The 20078-nt window shown below is 35.4% G+C and overlaps 1 long non-coding RNA gene across 1 annotated transcript in view; it reads left to right on the top strand.

Moving 5' to 3' along the window:
- LOC129011162 (uncharacterized) overlaps window positions 1–20078 on the top strand; it is a 42403-nt gene that overhangs the window by 13519 nt on the left and 8806 nt on the right. The window contains exons 3-5 of the long non-coding RNA XR_008493256.1: window positions 3287–3445; window positions 5233–5354; window positions 10575–10629. This is a non-coding gene — a long non-coding RNA (uncharacterized LOC129011162). The remainder of the gene's footprint in view (window positions 1–3286; window positions 3446–5232; window positions 5355–10574; window positions 10630–20078) is intronic.

A 20078-nucleotide genomic window follows, 5' to 3' on the forward strand; every position in this document is an offset into this window, starting at 1 on the left:
TAATTGAAGACTTAAGCTGGAATGTTATATAATGAATAATATCTAATATTTGCTCAAATTCATTATTATAAAAAAGTATCCCAAATCTACAATTAACACAAAATAAGTACAATATCATGCAGTTATGAGATATTGGTGTCCTCCTCCTAACGCACAAATACAAGTGTGAGCTGAGAAGATACACCTGCCTGGGTTATAATTAGTATTTAATTGATGATAGCACACCTGAGTTGTGGTAAAGTTCTTGTCGGCACTGTTTTAAGTCAGTGAATGTGTGTGGTTTTAAATTATTTTTTAAAAAGCCAGTGCAGAACTAGGAACATTCTAATCAATGACATCATTTTGATAAGGAATGTATACTATATAGTAATTGGATAAATTTTATGGACTGAATGTTCCAAAACAAGCAGATTTGGCAGTGCATGTTCACCCACTGGGTGTCTCTAATATGTTAGAATTTGGTGTGTAACACATTTAAGTGGGGAGTTTAAGTACTTTCAACATCCCTTTCTGGAGGATTTTTTGAAAACTAAATTCTTTGCAGTGCACTATCAGATCATCAAGAAGTGACACAAACTTTTTACTGGTTAAGTCACATCCTTTAACTACATATTATAAAAAATATATGCTCGTGGTCTCTCTCTCTCTGTCTCTTTCTCTCTCTTTCTCTCTTTGCAGTAGAGATGGCAACTGTCTACCAAATATTTGTGTGTCCCCTTTCAAACCTTTCACTGAGAGGCAGCTACCTAGGCCAGGACTGCATTTCCCAACAACCCTTACAGTCAAGTGTGGCTGTGCAACTTGTTCTCACTTATAGACAGTGTATGTTCTTTAGTTTCTTTTCTTCATCTGCTAGCCATAGGCAGAGGCTTCTTAGGCTCTAGCCTGAGTTCCAAAATAACCCCATGGAAGATGGCAGGCTGACCAGGAACACATACATCGGACAATAACAAAGGGTCAAGTAAATTTTATTGTGTTAAACTAAGAGATGTGCGTGTGTGCGTGTGTGTGTGTGTAAAGTATAAAATGTAATCATTCTGAACATTTGCTTATAATCTTTATAATCTGGACATTTCATACATCTGATTAAAATCCTCTTATCAGGCATCAAGATGTCACTAGTATTTTAAACCCGTGTTATAAACAGAAAGTGTAATGAAAGTCATATTCAGTTTTGCTTTTTATTTTGAAAAAATGAAGCAGATCTTTAGTTGCAGTGTGTAGACCATTGCTTGTATGTATTCTTTTATCATTAAAAAACATAACCAGATAATTATTTTAGCTCCAGTAAAGAATTTCTGCTTCCATAATTTATCTGTTGTTGATGTCATAACACATAAATTTCAATCTTCTTTAATAAATATTTGGTCCCCCAAACAAAAATAATATAATAAAAAAATTCAACAAAAATTTGTAGTCAATAAGTAATGCTTCCTTCTTAATTAATTTTTAAAAAATCAATAAGCATGCATTGCTTAAATGGAAAAAGTCAAGAATTTTCTTTAACTGTATTGAAAGGTCCAAAAGTTATAAAATAAGCCCTGTAATTAATCTTTATTAATGAATGAATATAAAACAAAATAGTTTGTGTTTTCTTTACTAAAGGCCACTTCTTTACCATATACCACTCAGAAATATGAAATGATATAAGAAACTTTTCAGAGAACTGATAAGACTACATATTAATGTGAAAGAAGTTTAAGAATCAGAAAAATTGAAGTGGGATAGTCTGATAAATTCAAATATATTTTCTTATATAAGAATGTCAATGGATAAAAGCTGATAATAACAATGTTTTACTATTACTTAATTTGCCTTTGAGTGTTATGTCCTGATTCATTATAGCCTTCTCTGGAAGGGGAGGTATTGCTTTCACATGGTTTGAAAACTAAATTCTTTGTGATCTAGTGGGTAAAACAGGCAAGTAACAACTAAAGTAGCAATTATAATGCAGTATGATGTAGCCCACTATAGAAAGCAAAAACAATGATAAGGAAGCATGTAATGGAAGAAGCAGGTAACCCAGACTGAGAGGTCAGAAATCTCCTTGAAGAAACTACGTTTGTATTAAAGCCCAGGTGCTGATGACAAGGTGGCCAGGTGCAGAGTCAAGGAAGGCGTTTTCTAGGATGTTTCAATGTGGAACATCCAAGCTACAGTGCGTGAAGACTAAAGCAACTCCGTCTTGGATGCAAATCTGCCATGTTGATTTCTGATTAACCTTGATTCTGAGAATGCCTCTCAGATTTCTACTTCATCTACTGTCACTGTAAATTCTGCCCTGAGGTCAAAACAACCTTGACCATACATCCTGCCCTTCGGCAGATGCACATAGCATTCTTGCCTTTCATTGAGGGGTCCAGTTCAATTGTCCTACATATTCCTTCCCTGTGGTATATAAGCCCTGAGCATATGAGGTAACAGTGAGAGGATCCACCATCTTGTCTCATGGTCAACTGAGATGCAGACATGGCTTCTGTTCACATGTCCCTATTAAATATTTCTTTCTAAGAAACTGTATCTGTCAGCCTCTTTCCTCAGTGTCTCAGCATCCTGGGCTGTTGGAGGTAGGTTTGTGTAGACCTTCTCACCGCTGGAACAAGGTGTGAACAGGATGTTAGTTCACAGAGCCTTATAAGTCATGTGAAGAGCTTTGGGCTTCATCCTAAGAGCACTGGAAAGCTAATAAAGGGTTTTAAGCAGGATAGAGACACAGTATTGTGCTGCAGGATGTTTACTCGTGTAACAGAGTAAGGAAAGAAGAGATGGGCTGTCAGGTTACCAGTGGTGGAACGAATCCAGGGAAGAGATTATGGTGGCCAAACTAGGGTAGTGGCTGTGGGTGTGAAAGAAGCAAACAGATTCAAGAGACACATAAGGGTGTCCATTGGATTTAGTGACTTTAGAGAGGAGAGGCAAGAGCTGAGGTCTTCTTTTACTTTCTAACCACTTTTTGGGTTTCTACTTAACTCTTGAGGTCAGGTTACTAGCCCCTCGCGTGATCTCAAATTGAGGATTTTAGTCCTACCTCAGAGCCAAATAAGAAGAAAAAAGCCATCAAAGCCTGTCAATGTGGTCTAACATCTAATCTCTCCCCTTCAACCCAGGAGCCAGGAGACCATCCCAAGTTTGTATTTCAAATAGTTCTATTTTCTACAGTCGATGCTTGTTCCTCATTCCTGCTATGTACCAGAAACTTAGGAGTTACTCATAATTTGAGATGGTGGGTTTTGATGTATTCTGACACATGAAGGTTTTGTGCTATTTTTTTCCCTGCTCCCTTCAGATTTACTCTGTGGCCCTCTGAGACTCCATGTAACAGCAACTGCATTTTAATGCAATGGCAGCTATGGAAAACACAAAACTATCAGTCATTGTCAAATACTCCATAAATGGAGACAGAGAAGGGGTTCAGCTCTCTGTGTAACAAGGACAGAGGAGAAAGGTCAGTGATATATCATGTGGCATAGGATTTTCCCTTAAGCAATCTTCTGCTAAGACTTGCTCACAGTGTGGAAGCTTTTGTCTGCCCAGAGACTGAATTCTAAAACCACTCCTCAACTTAAAGTTCCAAATATTCAATGCTCTGTATAGCATTGGAGAAAGTGAAGAAGATGCTGCAAAATACATTTAGGGAAAAAATTAATTTTTGCCATTTGTGAAGTCCAGGAACTAATATTAACAGTTGTTTAACTTATGAAAAATTAATTAGATGACTTATAAATTATGTATGTGGGAAAAAGAAAATCTGTCAATGGGTGGTTTGAGGATTCAGAAGAGCACTTAAGTTGATAACAAAAGGTATTTTGTGCAGCAGGTCACATTGGGGTAGGCTTTTATTCTCCTTTTGTGACTGAAAATGGTGAATACAGAATTGTTCTTATGTAACTCCCTGGTAGTGAGGGAACTAGTCATTCCCATAACACATTTATCATTATGTGTGTGTCTGCTATTTAGAAGCATAGAAGAGAGTAGACAAAAATTTAATGAGAAAGTCGGAGAACTGAAAAGTCGCTAGAACAGCTAGAATATCTGAATGCTGAACCCGTCTGCCTAGCAACATGGCACAACCTCATAATGAGCCCTTCTCCCAGATCTCTTGAGAAAAGAATAAACACAGCAACCCTGGAAGTCAAACTCATACTTGTGATATAGAAATTAAACAACAGATCTAATTCTGAAACAAGTTTAGATTTATCTGTATTTTAAAAAATATTGTAGAGCAATGAAATATATTTCCTTACTTAATCTGACTTTTAAAGGAATATTTAATTTATGGTACTTTTTTCTGATTAATTTTATCTTTTCCATACCAAGTAATATAGGCAGTTGCAACATCCATGAACAGCTGTTAATTGGAGCACAGTGTACTGGAAATGTTCAATCTCACTTTGAAAGACACATTACAAATATGAATATCAATTAATATGCCTTTAAAAAAGTTATATAAATCTATTTTTGGGAAAATATTTATTTTGAATAATTAAAAACAAAGGTGATTTAAACTCAAAATAATTTATTCTAGTTTAAATTTTATAATGAAAAGAAAAATAACGATGATTTAGGAAACAGCTATTCTGAGTTAACCATATATTTATCTTCACTTTCAACCTTTGTAGGCATAATTGGAATCTCTAGTATAAATCAAATAACAATCCTCAATTAGTATATCATAGATGATTAAGCATTGTATGAAAGAAATCAAATTCTGATAGTCTCTGATTTTCTACAGCTGTTTCCCTTTTACTCTTTTCCTTAAGCTTCTTAAAGAAGAGATATGTTGTTTTCCGTATTTAAAGAAGATAGTGCAATTAACACTAAGCAGCAGTGTCTCAAATAAATAGGAAGACATTGATAAATTTGGCCAGAATTACAAAGACTTCTAAAAGAAAAGTATTAATATACCTGTAGGATGGTCTAAAATTCAGAGAATACTTTTCTCCACATACTGAATAATCAGGTAGTCATTTATAATTCCAGGTGGGTGTGGTTTCCTTCATTTTAGGGAAGACTGACTAAGGGCTTCACTGTAGTATTGTAGTATTCCACTGGTTTTCAAGGTAATATTACCCTTGAGATTTTATCTTATACTTAGGATTCTACAGAAAAAAAATTATGCATGAAAATATAAACTGCAACTTTGTGGTCAACTCTAAGGTCCTCTTTTAATCCACAGATGCCCAAATACTAACTTAAAACTGAGTGACTGAAACATGTCTCATTATATTCTAGGCATCTGCAGTGTCAAATCTACAGAGACAAGTGCACCTGGAGACAAATGACCAGACTACCATAAAACAGAAGCTTAATTATGTTCACTTACATTTTCAAATTATTCCCAACAAATTACCCTGGTAGGTGACACATCCATCAAGCCAAGACTCTAATTTCACATTCACAGTAATGTGCTTCTGTAAACTACTGTAATAAGGTTTTAACTAAATTTTCCCCTTGACCTTACTGTGCTGAAATATTGCAGGCTGTGTGTTTTGCAGTTTCTCCAATTAATTTCTGACCTTGGTGCTGCCTGGGCACAATGAGGCAAGTGAAGGGTGGAGATCAGATTTAATTTTGAATTTCCTGACTGCTGCTGGTCTGTATCTCAACTTGAACATTACTTAAACATGTTATTTTTGGTCAATGACTTTTTTATGCAGCACACTGGGCAGATATAATTAAGCAGGCTAAGTTTTGTTCTCAGCTGTCCTCTAAGTGCTTGCATGGGAACTTGGAGTCTCAACAGGAAACACCTGTATGGTGGTTGTATACCAAGCATTCCCAGAGAATTAATATATAACATTGTTCCTGAGCTTCTCAAGCTATTCCCCAAATAGAAATGCTCAGCTGTATTTGAAGGCTGTATTTTCAATTACTAGTGAAAATGCAAGCTCTTAGCTTAAAAGTAAACTTTATTATAAAGATCTATTTGGCTTAGCTATATCAAGGGTCAGCCACATCATTCGTTTATTTCATCATTCAATATTAGACTTTTTAAAATTCAAACAACCTTCATTGAATGCCTACTCTGTGTAAGGACTGTGAAGGTATAAGAGAAATCAGACTTAGGCCAGGTGCGGTGGCTCACACCTGTAATCCCAGCACTTTGGGAGGCCAAGGCAGGTGGATCACCTGAGGTCAGGAGTTCCAGACCAGCCTGGCCAACATGGTGAAAGCCCATCTCTACTAAAAATACAAAATTTAGCTGGGCTTGGTGATGGGTGCCTGTAATCCCAGCTACTTGAGAGACTGAGGCAGGAGAATCGCTTGAACCTAGGAGGCGGAGGTTGCAGTGAGCCGAGATCATATCACTGCCTGGCCTGGGTGATAGAGCAAGATTTTGTCTCAAAAGAAAAAAAAAAAAAGAAAGAAAGAAAGGAAAAAAATATGTGTATATATATGTATACATATATTTGGTGGTGTTGTTGCTGTTGTTGCTGGTTCTGTCTCTCTGGTGGGCCCTGTCTAACACATTGGCGGCCTTTGTCAGTTTCAGCCCCAGCTAAGGATGAGAAAATAGGTTCCTCCCAAGAACTTGCAGTTACAACCTTCTCTCATTCAGCTATAGAATTTGAATTTACTACAACAGAGATATCTAGATGACATCTAGTCAAGAAATTGAAGTTATCAGGGATCTGTTCTGCCCCATGGAGTATAACAGAAGCAAGCACAATTCTAGTCAATGATGATACATGTTCCCCCAGACCTCACAGTATCCCTACAGATAAAGCATCACCTCATAATAAAAAATTAGGATTTGTATCCAAACCCACAAGTAACTATTAAAATTCAATAATAATTTTAAAAAACTATATAAGTTGAAAAATTGGCAAAAAAAATCTGAATAGACACCTCGTCAAAGAAGATATACTGATGGCAAAGAAGCTACGAAGATATGATGAACATTATGTCATTAAGGAATTGCAAAGTAAAACAATGATGCAACACCACTACATGCATGTTATAATGGTGAAAATCCAAACACTGCTAACATCAAATGCTGATGAAGATGTGGCGCAAGAGGAATGGTCATTCATTGCTGGTGGGAATACAAAATGGTGCAGCCACTCTGGAAGATGGCTTGTCGGCTTCTTACAAAACTAAATATAGTCTTACTGTAAGATCCAGCAATCACATTTCTAGGTATTTAGCCAAATAAGTTGAAAACTTATATTCATACAAAAATATGCACATAAATATTTACAGAAGCTTTATTCATAATTGCCAAAACTTGGAAGGAAGCAAGATATCCTGCAATAAGTGAATAGATAAACAAACTGCAGTATATCCATATTACTCATTACCACTCATGGGTTTCAAGTTACTTAGTGATAAAAAGATGTGATCTGGCTGGGCGCCATGGCTCACACCTGTAATCCCTGAACTTTGGGAGGCCAAGGCAGAAGGATCTCTTGAGCCCTCAAAAAACTTGTAGATAAATGTGCATAGTAGCTTTATTTAAAATATTTGAAAATTGGAAACCATCCAAATATCCATCAACAGGTGAATGGATGAACAAATTATGTTACAATAATACTACTCACCAAGAAAATGAATAAACAATTGATACATGGTACAGTATGAGTGAATCTAAAATAATTATGCCAAGTAGGTGAAGCCAGACAAAAAAGAATATGTGCTGTATGATTTTATTAATATAAACATATTGGTTAACATGAGGGCTCATTTATGTCATCATAGGCTTTACGAAAAAACATCAACAGCAAGAAAAATAGTTATAGAATGTCAAAATTGGAGAGTAAGAAATAAGATGGAATAAAAGTACTATAAATAAAAGAAATGAATATAAATTAAGATCAGCATGGTTGAATATTTTTCTCCAGTAATGTTTAGGGCATTTTTATACATAGAGTAGGCAAAGAGTTGGATCTAACTAAGTTTGGAGTTTGGTGAGGAGAGTATGTCTAAGAGCAAAGCAGCAAGTGACTGAGGATATATAATAGGAAGTTATAAGCAGAGTTCAAGGAATATAAGCTTGAAAGCAGGAAAGTAAAATTCTGAATGGAATTAGGGTCAAAGACAAAGTAGAAAATTCCAGTATAGCCAAAGAATTATTGGAATTTGAGTACTAGAGACAGTGAGCTAGAAAAATAGGAAGCATTACAATTAGTCAAAAAGTAGGATGATTGCACCTGAGATAATAGAAGGGGTACAGTTATCGGAAATAACAATATTTAGGATATTAGCCTGAGAGTGGGTAGCTAATGTGGGATAGAGGGCAAGATCATTGGAGCAGAGAAGTCAAGGAACTGAAAGGCCAAGATGTTGGAAGAACAGTCCACATAGATACTGAAATTGCTAAGAACGATGACAGTCACACAGGATAGAGTGACAGTATTCTGCTAAAAGAAACTTTTAACAAATGACAGGAATAGCACAGGGAAATGCACAGAGGCAAATCTTATAATAGGATAGAAAGAGCTTCAAAAATGAGGCTTTTTCAAAATGAGGCTTTTTTAGGGAGTAAGGAAGGTAAGCATTTGAAAATGGTAATTATCAGTAATAACTTCTCCTCATCACCAGATCTAAAGATGACTGTGGGAGGAAAAAATGCTCCATTTGAGAGAGCTGCCAGGGAAAGAATTTCAGGGGAGAGACAGGTTTCCCTCAGATAAGGAAAGTGAAGGGAACACTCACAAGACAGTTTGAGCATATAGATAATTTTGTTGGTTACAGATGTGAGTACCAAGAAATATTGACAAAATTGTTTAGGAAGAAATCTTGTTTATGTGTGCACTATGAATAGATTTTGTTCTGTAAACTGTGTACTTAGGCAGATGATTATGCGTAGATGGTTGTTGTGGTCGGCTTCCCATTCAATAAAGACAGCCTCTTTATGGTCAATATTATCATTTACAAACATCAAAGATCTTTTTTTTCCTACCATTGTAATGTCTGTATGTGCATATGTATGGCTAATATCACTAACCTGGCTACAATTAACTCAATTTAAGACCCATATGTAAACCACATAGAGAACAGAAGTGTCAACACAGGCACAACATAATTGGCATATCTCAGATGGGGAACAGGCATTAACCAGAACTTGTAAGAACACTTAGTTCCATAGTTTCCTGTTTGTCTGCTTAAACAACAAGCATCTTCATACAGCTCTGATATTTCTCAATATATTGAATAGGATATGCTCATTCTCATTGACTAGAAGGTGCAATTCCTATTTTAGTGAATCCCGGTTCCCCATTGCCTTAGTTTACACAAAGCAATGTGCATTGCAAGTGCAGAGGAAGTTTGAGGGATGAGGTTGGGATTGAGGTTCACTCTGCCAGGACACCACTCGCTTCACTTTTCCCGAGATTTAAGGAAGGCAAAGGGAGCTGCCAGTGCCACGAGCTAGCTCCCACATCAGTAGCCCACCTCTCAAACTTTAAGTGGCCTGAAGAAGGAAAGTTAATTGCTCTATAATTACAGCCTTGGCTGGGTAAACTCATTTTCAGGCAGGTCATGGAGACAAAGAGCTTGTGTATTGTCTTTCCATGCGGCGACATTCATAGTGGAATGATTTTGTATGCTTTGAGGATCAAGAATCCCACTATCCTGTCCTACGTGTGGTCAAAAAATTCTTAATATTTTTGCATTACATAACTTAAACACTAGACATTATTTTTCTATTGAACCCTGTTATTTAGCCTTTGCATAGTTAAGGTATCTAAAAATTGCAGTCATCATATGCCCAAAGTTTTAATGTGGCTAGATCAAGCTGGCATATTAAAAATTTTAAGGAAGTTATTCAAAATATGCATCCTTTTAGGAAACTTTAAAATTTACCAGCAAAACAGTTAAAGTGGAATTTATTTTCTTCAAGTTCCTTTATAATGTCTTTAAAAAACCCCAAAAAACTGATGACTCCTGAATCTCACTACTCTTTATAGAGGAAAAAAAAAATACTGTTTTTTAAGATTTATGCTACTTTTAGTTTCATAATATCTCTGGAGACGATAAATTGGTGCTTTCTACAGAACAATATATCAAGCTTGTTTTTTAAAGTCTAAGTAGCTGCTAAAACTAATATTTTAAAAAAGAATAGAATAACTATATCATTTAATTGTGTCTATTATTCTGTCATTTAATCAATTTATGCTTTATTTTTATGATTCTCATCAAAACAATAGCAATGTTCAAGAATTTTTAGTCAACTTCAGCTTGAGCAATAGTAAGTGTTTAAACATGCCTATTATGCAAATTATTTCTCAACATTCTTAGAAAACATATCTGTGTTGTTATTGTTTTATCATTTCTATCAGTTTAGATAGCAGAGGTGTTAGTGAAACTCAACACATCTTTAAAATTTTTCTGAGATCTAATAGCTGTTCATAAGAGAAATTCCTCTTTAGGAAAAAAACTTCACTGATGTTTGAAGCCTAAATTCATTCCATAGACAATAATCAGGAGTGTAATATATGTCTGGCAGTCTACCAAACAATGAGAATGTGGATATGAGAAACATAGAGTCCTCTAGAGAGGGAGGGAGAGATTCCAATAATTCAGGGAACTCTCCTCAATGAGAAAGTATGTTTAAGTTAAATTTGTAATGTTAGTTTTGCCAGGTAGAAGAAGCAGAGTGGAGAGAGGACATTCCAAATAAAATGAATGGTATGTACGAACATAGTATGTATGGAGTGATGGGGTACAAGTATAGTAATTCAGTGTGGCTGACATGTGCTTAATAGAACAATGAGGGAAGGGGCTCAAAGGGAAGATACCTGTCAATCATGAGGGACTCTACCTGCCATGGGATTTGTTATTTGTCTCTTGGTGATGGAAAGCTGTTGAAGGATTTTTTTTTTAAGCAAAAGAGGGCTGGACTGAATTTATATTTTAAAAATTGTTTTGGCAATCATGATCATCCTCAAGTTATCAGTTGAATGCTTGCTTATATGCATTATCATAGTTAATCTTCAAAAACACACTGTGAATGAAATACTACTATTATTCACATTTTACAAATAAAGGAGTTAAGAAATGTGTCCAACATCATTCATCTATTAAGTGACGGCGTGTTGGGATTTTAAACCAGGCCATTTAAACGAAGCCCCCTCTCTTAACTTCTACATGTCACTGCCTGAATACATTCTACTGTAGTGCAGAGGATAGGGGATGGGCAAAGGGACTATTGAAATAGAGTAGATAAAAGAGTGGTTGATGAGAAACAAATAAACCTAAGAATTATTTAAGAGTAGAGTGTCCAAATACCTGGTTTTGAATTGGATCCATCAGCATTTGAACTGTCTGAGAAATACATTGAGAAATATTTTATATTTTTAATTAAAAAGTATGATTACTACATTATGATACAATTTGTGTGCAAGTCTCCTCACCCATTCTCTGGGGCTACATTGTGAGTAATTCAGCTTATTTGCTGTCTGGTTAGCCAAAGCCTTATTATACAATCAACGCAGATCACAACAGCCAGCTGTGTGGATAAAATTTATATGAGCTTGTCCAACAGGATATAATATACAGACACACTATATTGCTCAAATTTTCTTTTCATAAATATAATATTCATGTTTTTTGTTCAGCTTTTATCTTTGTCATATCTCTATGTGCTTTTTTCAGGAAAGAAATATTTGGTGGGTTTAATAGGCTGATTATTCTTAATCAAAACTTTTGTTCAACACTGTCTTGTGATAATTAAAAGAAAAATACCGGTTTGTTGTAAAGAAAGCTACATTTGTATGGTAGAAGGACTTTTTTTCTAGTTTTTTTGTCATTAAACATACTTGTACATTTACATCTAAAATACTAAATACATACCCGAGTGTTCAAATATTTCATGATATGGTTTCTTTCTGATAATTCACTATAGTATGCCCTAAATAATTGTATCTGGATTATCAATAGAATCCCATCTAACTCAGTAAAAAAGGCAACGCTCTAACCATGTTCTGTCGGGTCTTTCATGACTGATCCAGCTGTTTCAGTCCCCCTGTCCCCTGTTATCTACCCAACATCATTTTCCATCCCCCTCCCCCGAAACTTACTCTTCCTGGCCATATTGACTGCTTTCCTTTTCCTCAAACATGCCAAGCACTCAAGGTCATTGCAATTTCTGCCCTCATGATTGGGACACTTTTCCTTCAGTTATCCAGATGGCTGGCTGCCTCATTTTCTTCGAGCCTTTGCTTAAAATATTGCTCCATCAGAAAGGCCTCCTAAACCACCCTACGCATGCCACTTCTTCCAAAACTCTTTCTCTCTTACCTTGTTTCATTTTCCTTCATTGCAGTATCCCCAACGGATATAGTATACATGTATTTGTATATTTGTTAGTCTCATAGCACTAAGATGTACTCTCCATTAAATCAATACCTAGGATATAATATTCACTGACTTTGAATGGAAAAATATGTTAATAAATGAACAACAGGAAATTTTTTCCACCTAAATGCACTGCTCCTCCAAATTTGTTTAAAGTGGTTTAATGTATTTTTCAATTGCTTTATTTGGCCACATGGAAAGAATATTTAGCATTATGGATACTCTATGAAGGGATCATTGCAAATATTTAAGGTTAGGTCAGTGAGGCATAGATTTAATTTTGTTTTGTTTTTAATATACCATTCACTTCTTTGAAAGCAAAATGTCTTTTTAAAGAACAAAAACTATTTTAAATACACACTATCCAAATAAAACATAAGGATATTATAGGTTGTCATCAAAAACATTTTTCATATTGTCAGTACATATTTTGCACACTATAGTTTATTAAGTATTGAGAATTTTTTTTGGTAAAAGCTAATTAAATAATCCAAAGAACCAAATTACCAAATTGATGAAGTCAGGGTGAGAGGAGTTAATTAAGGTTTTATCTATTGGTGTGTAAACAGGTGGCCATTGCATTAACCCAGACTGAAACCCAGATTGAAAAATTCAAGAAATAATTAGGGGAAAGGAGAGTAGAGATGGAAAAATATGTTGGTTTTGATATCCTGTTTTACATCCAGTTTTAGTTGTCCAATAAGTAGTAATCGGAATTGTAGATCTGAATCTTAGAAGTATGTTCTGGAAGTAAATATTTTATAATTTTTAGAATATATACAGTCATTGAAATTATGTGGATAAGGAAGATTACTTAGGGAGGGTGTGTATGTCAAGGTGAGAAGGTGGAAAATATTATTTCATAAATGCTTAGCTCATCAATTATTTTTATACCCATTACAGTTATTTATTTTTCTTTACTGTATCTGCATTTGTATTCCTCCATTTTTGCTGTGTTTTTAATTAATTTCTTTTTTCTCAATGGGTGATGCTAGATGTATTTATTTTATCACTTTATTCAAACAATTGACTTTTAGTTTTCATTAATATTTTAATTGCTTTTTTGTTTTCTATTTTTTTGATTTTTACTCTTTATAATTTCCTTCCTTCTACTTTTTTGAGGTTTACTTTGTTCTTCTTTTTCTAGTTTCTTGAGTTAAATGCTATGGAAAGAGAAAATTTAAAGTGTCATTTTCTTTAATGTAGTTATTTTATACTCTGTTCTGTGATTCAGTTTTTGATTTTTAAAAATTCTGTTTGGCTATTAGGTCATGGTTGAAGCCAAATACTAAGCCTCTAATTAGCACTTGTCAGTGAAAATATTTGGCAGAATTAAAGATTGTTGAATACAGTGCAGTGTGTGTCAGTTAGCTATTGCTATCACAATGCTGTATAACCAGCTACTCACAAATGCCAGGGACTTAAGACAGCCATAATTAATCTCATAGATTTGTGGGCTCACTGATGGGCTCAGCTGTACGGCTCTGTTGATCTCAAGTGGGTTTGGTCTTTTGTCTAGGGTTCAGCTGGAGGTGAGTTGATGTAGGTTTTATGTGGCTGGGATGGCTGAATTCTTTTGCCCAAACAAGCATGTTTTTCTTGTGGCAATGGCAAAGGCGAATGAGAGCTAGCTCAAGAATGCAAGCACTTTTCATGTTGTTGGTCAAGTGATGCCCAATAACACTCCATCGCAAGTCAATTCACGAGACAGAAACCAAAGTCTACGGGGTGGGAATACATAATCCTCTTTAGTCAGACTGCAAACATCCCTTGTCACAGAGAATGGGTACAGGGGTAGATGGAGAACAAGAGCTTTTACTGAAATTAATTGAAAACACAATACAATTATAGATAGCTTGACTCAGTATTATTTTTAAAAGCTTGATGACACCAGGAGAAGAAAGCTAACCAATGCTCAGATGAAGAACATTTTGTATCAAATTTTAAAATACTTTGAATGTTATATTTTAAAATATACTTGTCATCATAAGCGTCCTTTGCGCCTTCCTTTTTCAGAAGCCCCCTGAAACACACACACACAAAGTTGAACCTTGCTGCTTGTGAAATTAACTGTTCATTTCAAAGCCGTACTTATGAATTGGTGGCGAAGCAAACACCATGAAATCAGTCTCTATACTTGTTTGTAGACAAATGGTATTCCCACTGTTTGAAATATCTTAGATTCTGTCTCCAACATTAATATTGATGATTCGATTTTTGTTTCTTGTTATTTATGCAGCGTGTTGTTTTCCTTCTCTTCTTTTTAAACTTTTTGAGTCATTTCATTTTAGAAATGTATTTACTTTTTAACAGTCTCATCCAATAATCTGCCTTTTAATCAGAAAAGTTAATCCACCAAGTTTTATCGTGCTTACTCATTTGTTTGGAATTCCACCTACTAATGTTTCTGTTTTCTCTTTGTTTCTGATTTGCTTAATTTTGATGGTTTATTTGATTTTTCCTTTCTTCTTTCTTGCTTTCTATTGAATTGGTAATATTTTTCTCCTTTTTTCCCTCTACTAGTTTGGAAACCATACATTGTATTTATATTTTATTATCACATACATATTTGACTCTAACTTTCTGTAACTCAGAATTTATTCTATATCTCCAGCTGATTGATTGATTGATTGATTGATTGATTGATTGATTGATTGATTTTGACAGAGTCTGACTCTGTCACCCAGGCTGGAGTCCAGTGGGATAATCTCAGCTCACTGCAACCTCCACCTCCCGGGTTCAAGTGATTCTCCAGCCTCAGCCTCCCGAGTAGCTGGGACTACAGGTGCACACCACCAAGTCTGGCTAATTTTTATATTTTTAGTAGAGACAGAGTTTCACCATGTTGGCCAGGCTGGTCTCAAACTCCTGACCTCAGGTGATCTGCCGGCCTCGGTGTCCCAAAATGCTGGGATTACAGGCATGAGCCACTGCACCCAGCTTCCTGCTGATTCTTAAACAAGACAAGGTACTACATTAAACCTTCCTCCTATTCTGCACCCTTATCTCCATGTATCTCTGAATATGATGTCTGTGTCACTTCACAAGATTTTTCTCTTTACCCTCAATAACGTTTATTTTTTGCCATGGTATATTTAAACACAGGCTTATTTTTATTTAACCCTCTTGGTACTTGATGTTCATGGTCTAAGTTTATCTTTCTTCAAATCTAAAAGTTCTTAGCTATTCACTTTCTAAATATCATTTTCCTGCCATTCCTTCTATTTTCTTTCTTTCTTTTTTTTTGGAGTGCCAATTAGCATGTGTTGAGTCTTCTCAAATTCTTTTCCATCTCCATTAACCAGTTTTTAATATTTTTAGTCTCTTTATCCTTTTGCAATATTCTGGCAGAATGCCTCAGGATTTTCCTGTGTTCACTAGCTGTCTCTATTACTAAAACCAGTTGAGAGGTTTTCTGTTTTAGTTTTTTATTTCATTTACTATATTATTTGTTAGATTTTTACTTCACTATTTTTTTCTGTTCTTTTTTGCTATTTTATATTTTCTTTTTTTTCCCCCATGGTCTTGTACTTTTTATATCTCTTTGAAGATCCTTAACATATATGCTTCAAATTGATTTTCATATTTCTCTATTATATTTTCATATTTTATCTAGACTGAATTTATCTCATGGCTGCTGTTCCTAAATTGGTATTCTTCATGAATTTTGGAATGTCAGTTTCCAGATCCATCTTGACTGGAAGCCTGTCATGTTCTGTAGTGTGGCTAGGGGCCTCTATCTCACATCAATATTGTAAATAGTGCAATCCAGATGCCAAGGTATTGGGTGATGTAGTCTTCGCGTCATTTCTTGGCATTATCTACTTCCTCTTGTCCACCTAGTGATGCAATTGTATAATAGTTCTAACCATTGATTCACATACGTGGTGAGCACCACTGTTCTGAGCTTCCATCATGGCAGGGAGAGCCCCATGAAGCACCTCATTTCAGGTGTGAGTTCTTACTTAGTCCCATCTCCAGCGGGGCACTTTCAGTTTTTATCATGCACTGGAACCCAAACTGCTAGTAGGCTCTACTTGCTTCCATTTCTGGAAACAGCAAGCCCCACCTACTTTGTGTTTCGTTTCTATTTCTGATCAAGAACATGGATATTTTGTCTTTGAGAGTGGTTTTATCTTTCTGATTTCCTGTATTTTGCTTCAATTAAAATTCTGATGGGAAATGGGTGTGAATTTATAACACAGGAACTGGATACTGTTCATTTTTTGATAAAGTGGAAATGGCAGATATATTTCATTAAGCTAGTTAGTATTCTGGATATCACAGTTGCTAGTAGTGATGCTCATGCTACTCTTACTTAGGCAAGTGGTTCAGTGGCCCTTGGATGGGGAATGAAATAAGAATTTGGTGCAATTTCCTCTGTATAATGAAAGTAAGACAGCTAAGTTACTTTTTGAAATACATACTTTGTTACATGTACCTTGTTGATTCCAAATATTTGTTTGCTGAATTTAATGACATTTTATTTAATTTTATTTGTTGGAAACCTGGGCTTGATACCTCATTGTCTGCCAAAGATCAGATGTCCTCAATGTAACATTCAGCGAGCAGAACCAAAATATACTTTAAATATACTTTGAAACCTTGTTATAAAAGATTAATGAACTTTCATTCAATGGGTACTTTTTTTTCTTCCTTCAAATTTTCACGTGACTGATAACTTATCAATGTGCATTGTATGTTACAAATGAACTTGTCAGAAAAGGAATTATAGATGTCCAGGAACCAGAGATAACTTAACCTTGAGACTCATTTCCCATGCCCCACCCTGGATAATGTACAGAATGTTCTTTTCTTAGGGAAAAATATTCATTATTGTCAGAAAATGATTATTATAATATATTAGTCTCAGAGTTTTTGGGGTTTTATATATTGTAAGGTTTATTGTGCTTTTATAGTATACAAAGATATACAGGAATATATGGGATACAACCACTACAAGTACAACATGAGAAGTTGCCATTTTGCTCTTGATGTTATGAGAATATTATGTTTGACGACATGCTTGTAATGGAAATGGAAGGGTCATGATTCAGATAATCTTCAAAGGGGCTTGAATGGTAAAATGTTTGATAAATTCTTATTGCACTTGGCAAAAACAAACATCTTCCACCCAGAACAATTTCATATACACTATTTAAAAACATCTCCTGTTTTTCTGAAGTTGACAGTTAACATTTTATGTAGCATGTGAACCTTTTCTTCAAACAAGAATTCAAGTTGTTAAACAACTGTCGTTGTAAGAAATGTTTACCAACAAAATCACTGGTAGAAGTAATTCATGGGCATAAAGTAAGGAAGAAAAAATTTAGCAAAACTGAGACTAAGTTAAATTAGGAGACTTTCATCTTATTCAATGAGTCCAATCTTGAGATGCTTATACAATGAAAAAAAAATAAGGACAGTCTCAAAACATCCATAGCACTGGAAGTGTAATGTTAAAGAGACAATTGTGAGACCAAGGCATAAAAGAACAAGAAAAAGGAAGCCTAGGATTTCAGATCTCCTAAACACCATGGCTGCTCCACAATTTCTGAAGAAAAAGGGGCTCAAAGCTATCTTTTACATTAGTATTAAAAGCCTTTTTTTTTTTTTTTTTTAAGAAGGAGTATCGCTCTTGTTGCACAGGCTGGAGTGCAATGGCACGATCTCAGCTCACTGCATCCTCTGCCTCTTGGGTTCAAGTGATTCTCCTGCCTCAGCCTCCTGAGTAGCTGGGGTTACAGGCACCTACCACCATGCCCAGCTAATGTTTGTATTTTTAGTAGAGATGGGGTTTCACCGTGTTGGCCAGGCTGGTCTCGAACTCCTGACCTCAGGCGATCCGCACACCTAGGCCTCCCAAAGTGCTGGGATTACAGGCATGAGCCACCTCACCCAGCCAAAAGACTTTATTTTTAATATTTTAAAAATAATTTCAACTTTTATTGTAGATTCAGGGATGCATGTGCAGGTTTGTTACATGGGTATATTGCATGCTGCTGAGGTTTGGGGTATCATTGATCACATCACCCATGTAGTGAGCATAGTAGCCAATAGTTTCTCAACCCTTGACCTCCTCCCTCCTTCTCTGCTCTAGTAGTTCCCAGTGTCTATTGGTTGCCATCTTTATGTCCATGTATACTGAATGTTTAGCTTCCACTTATAATTGAGAATATGCGGTATTTGGTTTTCTGTTCCTACATTAATTTGTTTAGAATAATGGCCCCCAGCTGCATTCATGTTGCTGCAAAGGACATGATTTTCTTCTTTTTCATTGCTGCAGAGTATTCCATGGTGCATATGTACCATGTTTTCTTTATCCAATCCACCACTGATGGGCACCTAAGTTGATTCCATATCTTTGCTATTATGAATAGTGCTGCAGTGAACACATGTGTGCAGCTGTCTTTTTGGGAGAATAATTTATTCTCTTTTAGATATATACCCAGTAATGGAATTGCTGGATCAAATGGTAGTTCTGTTTTAAGATCTTTAAGAAATCTCCAAACTGCTTTCCACAGCAGCTGAACTAATTTGCATTCCACCAACAGTGTATAAGTGTTCCCTTTGCACCATAGCCTTGCTGGAATTTGTTGTTTTAATAATAGCCATTCAGACTCATGTGAGATGGTATCTTATTTTGATTTCAATTTGCATTTCTCTGGTGACAAGTGATATTGAACATTTTTCCATATGTTTGTTGGCAAATTTTGTGTGGTTTTGAGAAGTGTCTGTTCATATCCTTTGCCCATTTTTTAATGAAATTGTTTATTTTTTGCTTGTTGAGGTGTATAAATTCCTTACAGATTTTGAATATTAGACTTTTGTCAGATGCATAGTTTGCGAATATTTTCTGCCATTCTGTAGGCTGCCTGTTTATTCTGTTGGTGTATTTCTTTTGCTATGCAAAAGCTCTTTAGTTTAATTAGGTCCTGCTTGTCAATTTTTGTTTTTGTTGCAATTGCTTTTGAGGACTTATCATAAATTCTTTCCCAAGGTTGATGTCCAGAATGGTGCTTCCTACGTTATTTTCTAGGATTCTTATAGCTTGAGATTTTACATTTAAACCTTTAATCAATCTTGAATTAATTTTTTGATACGGTGAAAAGTAAGGGTCTTATTTCATTCTTCTGTATGTGACTAGCCAGCTATTCTAGCACCATTAACTGAATAGGGAGTCCTTTCCACATAGCTTAGTTTTGTCAACTCTCAAAGCTACTTTTGTATAATACTTTTCATATAATATAGGAAAACATCAATTATATATCTCAAAAATTCTGGGGAGAGAAGAAGTTGGAGATTATAGCCAGATCAATTCCTTACTCTTTTCCCCTGTCTGATGCCACCAGGTGCTCCTAGATCCAAATGTCCCCAAAAGAGCCTATGAACTTTGTGTCCTATAAGCTGCCCTTCCATTTTACATACTGATTAATACAAAAATGCAAAAATCCTGCATTGACAAGTTCAGTGCTTCAGGACCATTCTATGAAATAAAATAAGAGAAAAATTTACAACTTAGGGCATTGGAAATAGGTTCTTGAGAAGGATAAAATAGACCAGGTCAAGTCACAGGCTATGTGGGTCACCACCAGTAAAAACCGAGCAGAGATGAGGATGTCCTAGTCTTAAGTGGCTGTAATTGATGATATTTGCCTTGAAATCAATAGGTCCATTTTATGTATATTCACCTGTACCAACCACAACCAAAAATATGGAAGGAAAAATAACTAATAGACTTTTCTTGGAGGGTGTAGTGAGAAGGAATTAGTGTTCAAATT

This window comes from Pongo pygmaeus, chromosome 14, assembly GCF_028885625.2.
Source record: "Pongo pygmaeus isolate AG05252 chromosome 14, NHGRI_mPonPyg2-v2.0_pri, whole genome shotgun sequence".
Classification (NCBI taxonomy): domain Eukaryota; kingdom Metazoa; phylum Chordata; class Mammalia; order Primates; family Hominidae; genus Pongo; species Pongo pygmaeus.